This window comes from Oncorhynchus clarkii, unplaced genomic scaffold (genome assembly GCF_045791955.1).
Source record: "Oncorhynchus clarkii lewisi isolate Uvic-CL-2024 unplaced genomic scaffold, UVic_Ocla_1.0 unplaced_contig_6582_pilon_pilon, whole genome shotgun sequence".
Classification (NCBI taxonomy): domain Eukaryota; kingdom Metazoa; phylum Chordata; class Actinopteri; order Salmoniformes; family Salmonidae; genus Oncorhynchus; species Oncorhynchus clarkii.
In genome coordinates this window covers 47,109-56,647 of record NW_027258742.1, presented here as the reverse complement: position 1 = coordinate 56,647, position 9,539 = coordinate 47,109, and the positions used below count along the sequence as shown (strand labels likewise).

At 42.3% G+C, this 9,539-nt stretch overlaps 14 non-coding genes across 14 annotated transcripts; 7 read left to right on the top strand and 7 right to left on the bottom strand.

Moving 5' to 3' along the window:
• The first annotated feature begins 222 nt into the window (after positions 1-222).
• trnag-ucc (transfer RNA glycine (anticodon UCC)) lies at positions 223-294 on the top strand. The gene has a single exon. It is a non-coding gene; the product is annotated as a tRNA-Gly (tRNA).
• Positions 295-581: 287 nt separating this feature from the next.
• On the bottom strand, positions 582-653 carry trnap-agg (transfer RNA proline (anticodon AGG)). Its single transcript has one exon. It is a non-coding gene; the product is annotated as a tRNA-Pro (tRNA).
• Positions 654-1,638: 985 nt separating this feature from the next.
• Positions 1,639-1,710, top strand: trnag-ucc (transfer RNA glycine (anticodon UCC)). The gene has a single exon. It is a non-coding gene; the product is annotated as a tRNA-Gly (tRNA).
• A 287-nt stretch (positions 1,711-1,997) lies between these two features.
• trnap-agg (transfer RNA proline (anticodon AGG)) lies at positions 1,998-2,069 on the bottom strand. The gene has a single exon. It is a non-coding gene; the product is annotated as a tRNA-Pro (tRNA).
• Positions 2,070-3,054: 985 nt separating this feature from the next.
• trnag-ucc (transfer RNA glycine (anticodon UCC)) lies at positions 3,055-3,126 on the top strand. The gene has a single exon. It is a non-coding gene; the product is annotated as a tRNA-Gly (tRNA).
• A 287-nt stretch (positions 3,127-3,413) lies between these two features.
• trnap-agg (transfer RNA proline (anticodon AGG)) lies at positions 3,414-3,485 on the bottom strand. Its single transcript has one exon. It is a non-coding gene; the product is annotated as a tRNA-Pro (tRNA).
• Positions 3,486-4,470: 985 nt separating this feature from the next.
• trnag-ucc (transfer RNA glycine (anticodon UCC)) lies at positions 4,471-4,542 on the top strand. Its single transcript has one exon. It is a non-coding gene; the product is annotated as a tRNA-Gly (tRNA).
• A 287-nt stretch (positions 4,543-4,829) lies between these two features.
• trnap-agg (transfer RNA proline (anticodon AGG)) lies at positions 4,830-4,901 on the bottom strand. The gene has a single exon. It is a non-coding gene; the product is annotated as a tRNA-Pro (tRNA).
• Positions 4,902-5,886: 985 nt separating this feature from the next.
• trnag-ucc (transfer RNA glycine (anticodon UCC)) lies at positions 5,887-5,958 on the top strand. Its single transcript has one exon. It is a non-coding gene; the product is annotated as a tRNA-Gly (tRNA).
• A 287-nt stretch (positions 5,959-6,245) lies between these two features.
• trnap-agg (transfer RNA proline (anticodon AGG)) lies at positions 6,246-6,317 on the bottom strand. Its single transcript has one exon. It is a non-coding gene; the product is annotated as a tRNA-Pro (tRNA).
• Positions 6,318-7,302: 985 nt separating this feature from the next.
• On the top strand, positions 7,303-7,374 carry trnag-ucc (transfer RNA glycine (anticodon UCC)). The gene has a single exon. It is a non-coding gene; the product is annotated as a tRNA-Gly (tRNA).
• Positions 7,375-7,661: 287 nt separating this feature from the next.
• Positions 7,662-7,733, bottom strand: trnap-agg (transfer RNA proline (anticodon AGG)). The gene has a single exon. It is a non-coding gene; the product is annotated as a tRNA-Pro (tRNA).
• A 985-nt stretch (positions 7,734-8,718) lies between these two features.
• trnag-ucc (transfer RNA glycine (anticodon UCC)) lies at positions 8,719-8,790 on the top strand. Its single transcript has one exon. It is a non-coding gene; the product is annotated as a tRNA-Gly (tRNA).
• Positions 8,791-9,077: 287 nt separating this feature from the next.
• On the bottom strand, positions 9,078-9,149 carry trnap-agg (transfer RNA proline (anticodon AGG)). The gene has a single exon. It is a non-coding gene; the product is annotated as a tRNA-Pro (tRNA).
• Between the last annotated feature and the right edge of the window lie 390 nt (positions 9,150-9,539).

Genomic DNA, 9,539 nt, shown 5'->3' with positions numbered 1-9,539 from the left:
TCTCCGTTTTGCCCTACGTTCCCCACAAGTGTCACGGGACTAATCTGAAGGTAACCTGTACTGATTAAAATGATAGATTTTTTAACCAGGGACCTCTCGCAACCTAAGCCATAATCATACACCTAAACCAACGATCTGTCTGGTCAATGAATTATCACTTTCCACCAAAATGACGGTCAAATTATGAGTCGATGTCTCAATGTTGCTACTGAGCTGCACATAGCATTGGTGGTATAGTGGTGAGCATAGCTGCCTTCCAAGCAGTTGACCCGGGTTCGATTCCCGGCCAATGCAGAGCCTGAGGAAGTCATTTGTTTTAGGGGCTGGATGTCATTTCAAGTGTATTACATTTGAATCATTATCGTTGTACTTGGAAGTCAGAATTGCTCCCACATTCTGCAGGTTATCTAAAATAATAAATGTTGTGCGACGTTGAACCAACAAGTGCATATCAAAATAGATTTGCAGTCCCATCGCCAAAACCATTCAGCCACCTTGTCCTGCGCCCAAGAGGTGATAGTCGGCGTACCGACCAGTGGCCCAAGATCTGCCTGTCTGAGATTGTTCAAGGATCTGCAAAAGGGCTCATCCGGGATTTGAAACCGGGACCTCTCGCACCCTAAGCGAGAATCATACCCCTAGACCAACGAGCCTTATGCCAAAAGTTATTTTTTTGCTTTCTGCAGCAATGACAGTGAAGATATCGATTGACGTGTCCCTGGTGCTTGGAACGATTGAACATCATGTGAGTGTTTTGTGCTTTACTTGTGAGCATAACAGTCTTCCAAAATCTTGACCATGCTTCAGTTCAAATCTTCTGTAGTTCATCTGCTGTGTCTTTCACATTCTGTCTTCTTCAGTCGCGACAGCAAAATGTTGACGAGTTTTTACAAATTAATAAAGTGCAAAATGAGATCAATTCATTTTTTAAAGAGCAAATGAAAAAATAAGACTTCCAAAAGAATGGAACTCATTTATTTTGAGTCAAATGACGCAAAGGTACGTGAATCAAAGTCAATTAATGTTGAAAATACCCATTCAAATAGATCCGTTTTCAACTAGAGAGATTATGACTCAGCGTATCCGTCTCAATCCTCCACAACTGCTTATGTTACCCCTCCATATCTGCAGTGAAAGATGGTGGACCTAGATCGGTTTTTGTCAAAGACAATACCTATAATCGGTCTTCTCACAAAAACATCTCTAGCTTCCGAACCGTTTGACCTACAAATTCGTATGACCACTCTCTGGAATGAGGAGACCCTCACGAACACTGTGGTATTCTCAATTTTTCTCTACATCCCCCACAAGTGTCAGGAGACTCGTCTGAAGTCAGAACCGTCTATGTGCCAAGTTCTGTTTGTAGAATCCAAAATCTTGGGCTACAAACTAATGTGACCCCACTTGTCGCAATGTTCTCCGTTTTGCCCTACGTTCCCCACAAGTGTCACGGGACTAATCTGAAGGTAACCTGTACTGATTAAAATGATAGATTTTTTAACCAGGGACCTCTCGCAACCTAAGCCATAATCATACACCTAAACCAACGATCTGTCTGGTCAATGAATTATCACTTTCCACCAAAATGACGGTCAAATTATGAGTCGATGTCTCAATGTTGCTACTGAGCTGCACATAGCATTGGTGGTATAGTGGTGAGCATAGCTGCCTTCCAAGCAGTTGACCCGGGTTCGATTCCCGGCCAATGCAGAGCCTGAGGATTTCATTTGTTTTAGGGGCTGGATGTCATTTCAAGTGTATTACATTTGAATCATTATCGTTGTACTTGGAAGTCAGAATTGCTCCCACATTCTGCAGGTTATCTAAAATAATAAATGTTGTGCGACGTTGAACCAACAAGTGCATATCAAAATAGATTTGCAGTCCCATCGCCAAAACCATTCAGCCACCTTGTCCTGCGCCCAAGAGGTGATAGTCGGCGTACCGACCAGTGGCCCAAGATCTGCCTGTCTGAGATTGTTCAAGGATCTGCAAAAGGGCTCATCCGGGATTTGAAACCGGGACCTCTCGCACCCTAAGCGAGAATCATACCCCTAGACCAACGAGCCTTATGCCAAAAGTTATTTTTTTGCTTTCTGCAGCAATGACAGTGAAGATATCGATTGACGTGTCCCTGGTGCTTGGAACGATTGAACATCATGTGAGTGTTTTGTTCTTTACTTGTGAGCATAACAGTCTTCCAAAATCTTGACCATGCTTCAGTTCAAATCTTCTGTAGTTCATCTGCTGTGTCTTTCACATTCTGTCTTCTTCAGTCGCGACAGCAAAATGTTGACGAGTTTTTACAAATTAATAAAGTGCAAAATGAGATCAATTCATTTTTTAAAGAGCAAATGAAAAAATAAGACTTCCAAAAGAATGGAACTCATTTATTTTGAGTCAAATGACGCAAAGGTACGTGAATCAAAGTCAATTAATGTTGAAAATACCCATTCAAATAGATCCGTTTTCAACTAGAGAGATTATGACTCAGCGTATCCGTCTCAATCCTCCACAACTGCTTATGTTACCCCTCCATATCTGCAGTGAAAGATGGTGGACCTAGATCGGTTTTTGTCAAAGACAATACCTATAATCGGTCTTCTCACAAAAACATCTCTAGCTTCCGAACCGTTTGACCTACAAATTCGTATGACCACTCTCTGGAATGAGGAGACCCTCACGAACACTGTGGTATTCTCAATTTTTCTCTACATCCCCCACAAGTGTCAGGAGACTCGTCTGAAGTCAGAACCGTCTATGTGCCAAGTTCTGTTTGTAGAATCCAAAATCTTGGGCTACAAACTAATGTGACCCCACTTGTCGCAATGTTCTCCGTTTTGCCCTACGTTCCCCACAAGTGTCACGGGACTAATCTGAAGGTAACCTGTACTGATTAAAATGATAGATTTTTTAACCAGGGACCTCTCGCAACCTAAGCCATAATCATACACCTAAACCAACGATCTGTCTGGTCAATGAATTATCACTTTCCACCAAAATGACGGTCAAATTATGAGTCGATGTCTCAATGTTGCTACTGAGCTGCACATAGCATTGGTGGTATAGTGGTGAGCATAGCTGCCTTCCAAGCAGTTGACCCGGGTTCGATTCCCGGCCAATGCAGAGCCTGAGGATTTCATTTGTTTTAGGGGCTGGATGTCATTTCAAGTGTATTACATTTGAATCATTATCGTTGTACTTGGAAGTCAGAATTGCTCCCACATTCTGCAGGTTATCTAAAATAATAAATGTTGTGCGACGTTGAACCAACAAGTGCATATCAAAATAGATTTGCAGTCCCATCGCCAAAACCATTCAGCCACCTTGTCCTGCGCCCAAGAGGTGATAGTCGGCGTACCGACCAGTGGCCCAAGATCTGCCTGTCTGAGATTGTTCAAGGATCTGCAAAAGGGCTCATCCGGGATTTGAAACCGGGACCTCTCGCACCCTAAGCGAGAATCATACCCCTAGACCAACGAGCCTTATGCCAAAAGTTATTTTTTTGCTTTCTGCAGCAATGACAGTGAAGATATCGATTGACGTGTCCCTGGTGCTTGGAACGATTGAACATCATGTGAGTGTTTTGTGCTTTACTTGTGAGCATAACAGTCTTCCAAAATCTTGACCATGCTTCAGTTCAAATCTTCTGTAGTTCATCTGCTGTGTCTTTCACATTCTGTCTTCTTCAGTCGCGACAGCAAAATGTTGACGAGTTTTTACAAATTAATAAAGTGCAAAATGAGATCAATTCATTTTTTAAAGAGCAAATGAAAAAATAAGACTTCCAAAAGAATGGAACTCATTTATTTTGAGTCAAATGACGCAAAGGTACGTGAATCAAAGTCAATTAATGTTGAAAATACCCATTCAAATAGATCCGTTTTCAACTAGAGAGATTATGACTCAGCGTATCCGTCTCAATCCTCCACAACTGCTTATGTTACCCCTCCATATCTGCAGTGAAAGATGGTGGACCTAGATCGGTTTTTGTCAAAGACAATACCTATAATCGGTCTTCTCACAAAAACATCTCTAGCTTCCGAACCGTTTGACCTACAAATTCGTATGACCACTCTCTGGAATGAGGAGACCCTCACGAACACTGTGGTATTCTCAATTTTTCTCTACATCCCCCACAAGTGTCAGGAGACTCGTCTGAAGTCAGAACCGTCTATGTGCCAAGTTCTGTTTGTAGAATCCAAAATCTTGGGCTACAAACTAATGTGACCCCACTTGTCGCAATGTTCTCCGTTTTGCCCTACGTTCCCCACAAGTGTCACGGGACTAATCTGAAGGTAACCTGTACTGATTAAAATGATAGATTTTTTAACCAGGGACCTCTCGCAACCTAAGCCATAATCATACACCTAAACCAACGATCTGTCTGGTCAATGAATTATCACTTTCCACCAAAATGACGGTCAAATTATGAGTCGATGTCTCAATGTTGCTACTGAGCTGCACATAGCATTGGTGGTATAGTGGTGAGCATAGCTGCCTTCCAAGCAGTTGACCCGGGTTCGATTCCCGGCCAATGCAGAGCCTGAGGATTTCATTTGTTTTAGGGGCTGGATGTCATTTCAAGTGTATTACATTTGAATCATTATCGTTGTACTTGGAAGTCAGAATTGCTCCCACATTCTGCAGGTTATCTAAAATAATAAATGTTGTGCGACGTTGAACCAACAAGTGCATATCAAAATAGATTTGCAGTCCCATCGCCAAAACCATTCAGCCACCTTGTCCTGCGCCCAAGAGGTGATAGTCGGCGTACCGACCAGTGGCCCAAGATCTGCCTGTCTGAGATTGTTCAAGGATCTGCAAAAGGGCTCATCCGGGATTTGAAACCGGGACCTCTCGCACCCTAAGCGAGAATCATACCCCTAGACCAACGAGCCTTATGCCAAAAGTTATTTTTTTGCTTTCTGCAGCAATGACAGTGAAGATATCGATTGACGTGTCCCTGGTGCTTGGAACGATTGAACATCATGTGAGTGTTTTGTGCTTTACTTGTGAGCATAACAGTCTTCCAAAATCTTGACCATGCTTCAGTTCAAATCTTCTGTAGTTCATCTGCTGTGTCTTTCACATTCTGTCTTCTTCAGTCGCGACAGCAAAATGTTGACGAGTTTTTACAAATTAATAAAGTGCAAAATGAGATCAATTCATTTTTTAAAGAGCAAATGAAAAAATAAGACTTCCAAAAGAATGGAACTCATTTATTTTGAGTCAAATGACGCAAAGGTACGTGAATCAAAGTCAATTAATGTTGAAAATACCCATTCAAATAGATCCGTTTTCAACTAGAGAGATTATGACTCAGCGTATCCGTCTCAATCCTCCACAACTGCTTATGTTACCCCTCCATATCTGCAGTGAAAGATGGTGGACCTAGATCGGTTTTTGTCAAAGACAATACCTATAATCGGTCTTCTCACAAAAACATCTCTAGCTTCCGAACCGTTTGACCTACAAATTCGTATGACCACTCTCTGGAATGAGGAGACCCTCACGAACACTGTGGTATTCTCAATTTTTCTCTACATCCCCCACAAGTGTCAGGAGACTCGTCTGAAGTCAGAACCGTCTATGTGCCAAGTTCTGTTTGTAGAATCCAAAATCTTGGGCTACAAACTAATGTGACCCCACTTGTCGCAATGTTCTCCGTTTTGCCCTACGTTCCCCACAAGTGTCACGGGACTAATCTGAAGGTAACCTGTACTGATTAAAATGATAGATTTTTTAACCAGGGACCTCTCGCAACCTAAGCCATAATCATACACCTAAACCAACGATCTGTCTGGTCAATGAATTATCACTTTCCACCAAAATGACGGTCAAATTATGAGTCGATGTCTCAATGTTGCTACTGAGCTGCACATAGCATTGGTGGTATAGTGGTGAGCATAGCTGCCTTCCAAGCAGTTGACCCGGGTTCGATTCCCGGCCAATGCAGAGCCTGAGGAAGTCATTTGTTTTAGGGGCTGGATGTCATTTCAAGTGTATTACATTTGAATCATTATCGTTGTACTTGGAAGTCAGAATTGCTCCCACATTCTGCAGGTTATCTAAAATAATGAATGTTGTGCGACGTTGAACCATCAAGTGCATATCAAAATAGATTTGCAGTCCCATCGCCAAAACCATTCAGCCACCTTGTCCTGCGCCCAAGAGGTGATAGTCGGCGTTCCGACCAGTGGCCCAAGATCTGCCTGTCTGAGACTGTTCAAGGATCTGCAAAAGGGCTCATCCGGGATTTGAACCCGGGACCTCTCGCACCCTAAGCGAGAATCATACCCCTAGACCAACGAGCCTTATGCCAAAAGTTATTTTTTTGCTTTCTGCAGCAATGACAGTGAAGATATCGATTGACGTGTCCCTGGTGCTTGGAACGATTGAACATCATGTGAGTGTTTTGTGCTTTACTTGTGAGCATAACAGTCTTCCAAAATCTTGACCATGCTTCAGTTCAAATCTTCTGTAGTTCATCTGCTGTGTCTTTCACATTCTGTCTTCTTCAGTCGCGACAGCAAAATGTTGACGAGTTTTTACAAATTAATAAAGTGCAAAATGAGATCAATTCATTTTTTAAAGAGCAAATGAAAAAATAAGACTTCCAAAAGAATGGAACTCATTTATTTTGAGTCAAATGACGCAAAGGTACGTGAATCAAAGTCAATTAATGTTGAAAATACCCATTCAAATAGATCCGTTTTCAACTAGAGAGATTATGACTCAGCGTATCCGTCTCAATCCTCCACAACTGCTTATGTTACCCCTCCATATCTGCAGTGAAAGATGGTGGACCTAGATCGGTTTTTGTCAAAGACAATACCTATAATCGGTCTTCTCACAAAAACATCTCTAGCTTCCGAACCGTTTGACCTACAAATTCGTATGACCACTCTCTGGAATGAGGAGACCCTCACGAACACTGTGGTATTCTCAATTTTTCTCTACATCCCCCACAAGTGTCAGGAGACTCGTCTGAAGTCAGAACCGTCTATGTGCCAAGTTCTGTTTGTAGAATCCAAAATCTTGGGCTACAAACTAATGTGACCCCACTTGTCGCAATGTTCTCCGTTTTGCCCTACGTTCCCCACAAGTGTCACGGGACTAATCTGAAGGTAACCTGTACTGATTAAAATGATAGATTTTTTAACCAGGGACCTCTCGCAACCTAAGCCATAATCATACACCTAAACCAACGATCTGTCTGGTCAATGAATTATCACTTTCCACCAAAATGACGGTCAAATTATGAGTCGATGTCTCAATGTTGCTACTGAGCTGCACATAGCATTGGTGGTATAGTGGTGAGCATAGCTGCCTTCCAAGCAGTTGACCCGGGTTCGATTCCCGGCCAATGCAGAGCCTGAGGAAGTCATTTGTTTTAGGGGCTGGATGTCATTTCAAGTGTATTACATTTGAATCATTATCGTTGTACTTGGAAGTCAGAATTGCTCCCACATTCTGCAGGTTATCTAAAATAATGAATGTTGTGCGACGTTGAACCATCAAGTGCATATCAAAATAGATTTGCAGTCCCATCGCCAAAACCATTCAGCCACCTTGTCCTGCGCCCAAGAGGTGATAGTCGGCGTTCCGACCAGTGGCCCAAGATCTGCCTGTCTGAGACTGTTCAAGGATCTGCAAAAGGGCTCATCCGGGATTTGAACCCGGGACCTCTCGCACCCTAAGCGAGAATCATACCCCTAGACCAACGAGCCTTATGCCAAAAGTTATTTTTTTGCTTTCTGCAGCAATGACAGTGAAGATATCGATTGACGTGTCCCTGGTGCTTGGAACGATTGAACATCATGTGAGTGTTTTGTGCTTTACTTGTGAGCATAACAGTCTTCCAAAATCTTGACCATGCTTCAGTTCAAATCTTCTGTAGTTCATCTGCTGTGTCTTTCACATTCTGTCTTCTTCAGTCGCGACAGCAAAATGTTGACGAGTTTTTACAAATTAATAAAGTGCAAAATGAGATCAATTCATTTTTTAAAGAGCAAATGAAAAAATAAGACTTCCAAAAGAATGGAACTCATTTATTTTGAGTCAAATGACGCAAAGGTACGTGAATCAAAGTCAATTAATGTTGAAAATACCCATTCAAATAGATCCGTTTTCAACTAGAGAGATTATGACTCAGCGTATCCGTCTCAATCCTCCACAACTGCTTATGTTACCCCTCCATATCTGCAGTGAAAGATGGTGGACCTAGATCGGTTTTTGTCAAAGACAATACCTATAATCGGTCTTCTCACAAAAACATCTCTAGCTTCCGAACCGTTTGACCTACAAATTCGTATGACCACTCTCTGGAATGAGGAGACCCTCACGAACACTGTGGTATTCTCAATTTTTCTCTACATCCCCCACAAGTGTCAGGAGACTCGTCTGAAGTCAGAACCGTCTATGTGCCAAGTTCTGTTTGTAGAATCCAAAATCTTGGGCTACAAACTAATGTGACCCCACTTGTCGCAATGTTCTCCGTTTTGCCCTACGTTCCCCACAAGTGTCACGGGACTAATCTGAAGGTAACCTGTAGTGATTAAAATGATAGATTTTTTAACCAGGGACCTCTCGCAACCTAAGCCATAATCATACACCTAAACCAACGATCTGTCTGGTCAATGAATTATCACTTTCCACCAAAATGACGGTCAAATTATGAGTCGATGTCTCAATGTTGCTACTGAGCTGCACATAGCATTGGTGGTATAGTGGTGAGCATAGCTGCCTTCCAAGCAGTTGACCCGGGTTCGATTCCCGGCCAATGCAGAGCCTGAGGAAGTCATTTGTTTTAGGGGCTGGATGTCATTTCAAGTGTATTACATTTGAATCATTATCGTTGTACTTGGAAGTCAGAATTGCTCCCACATTCTGCAGGTTATCTAAAATAATGAATGTTGTGCGACGTTGAACCATCAAGTGCATATCAAAATAGATTTGCAGTCCCATCGCCAAAACCATTCAGCCACCTTGTCCTGCGCCCAAGAGGTGATAGTCGGCGTTCCGACCAGTGGCCCAAGATCTGCCTGTCTGAGACTGTTCAAGGATCTGCAAAAGGGCTCATCCGGGATTTGAACCCGGGACCTCTCGCACCCTAAGCGAGAATCATACCCCTAGACCAACGAGCCTTATGCCAAAAGTTATTTTTTTGCTTTCTGCAGCAATGACAGTGAAGATATCGATTGACGTGTCCCTGGTGCTTGGAACGATTGAACATCATGTGAGTGTTTTGTGCTTTACTTGTGAGCATAACAGTCTTCCAAAATCTTGACCATGCTTCAGTTCAAATCTTCTGTAGTTCATCTGCTGTGTCTTTCACATTCTGTCTTCTTCAGTCGCGACAGCAAAATGTTGACGAGTTTTTACAAATTAATAAAGTGCAAAATGAGATCAATTCATTTTTTAAAGAGCAAATGAAAAAATAAGACTTCCAAAAGAATGGAACTCATTTATTTTGAGTCAAATGACGCAAAGGTACGTGAATCAAAGTCAATTAATGTTGAAAATACCCATTCAAA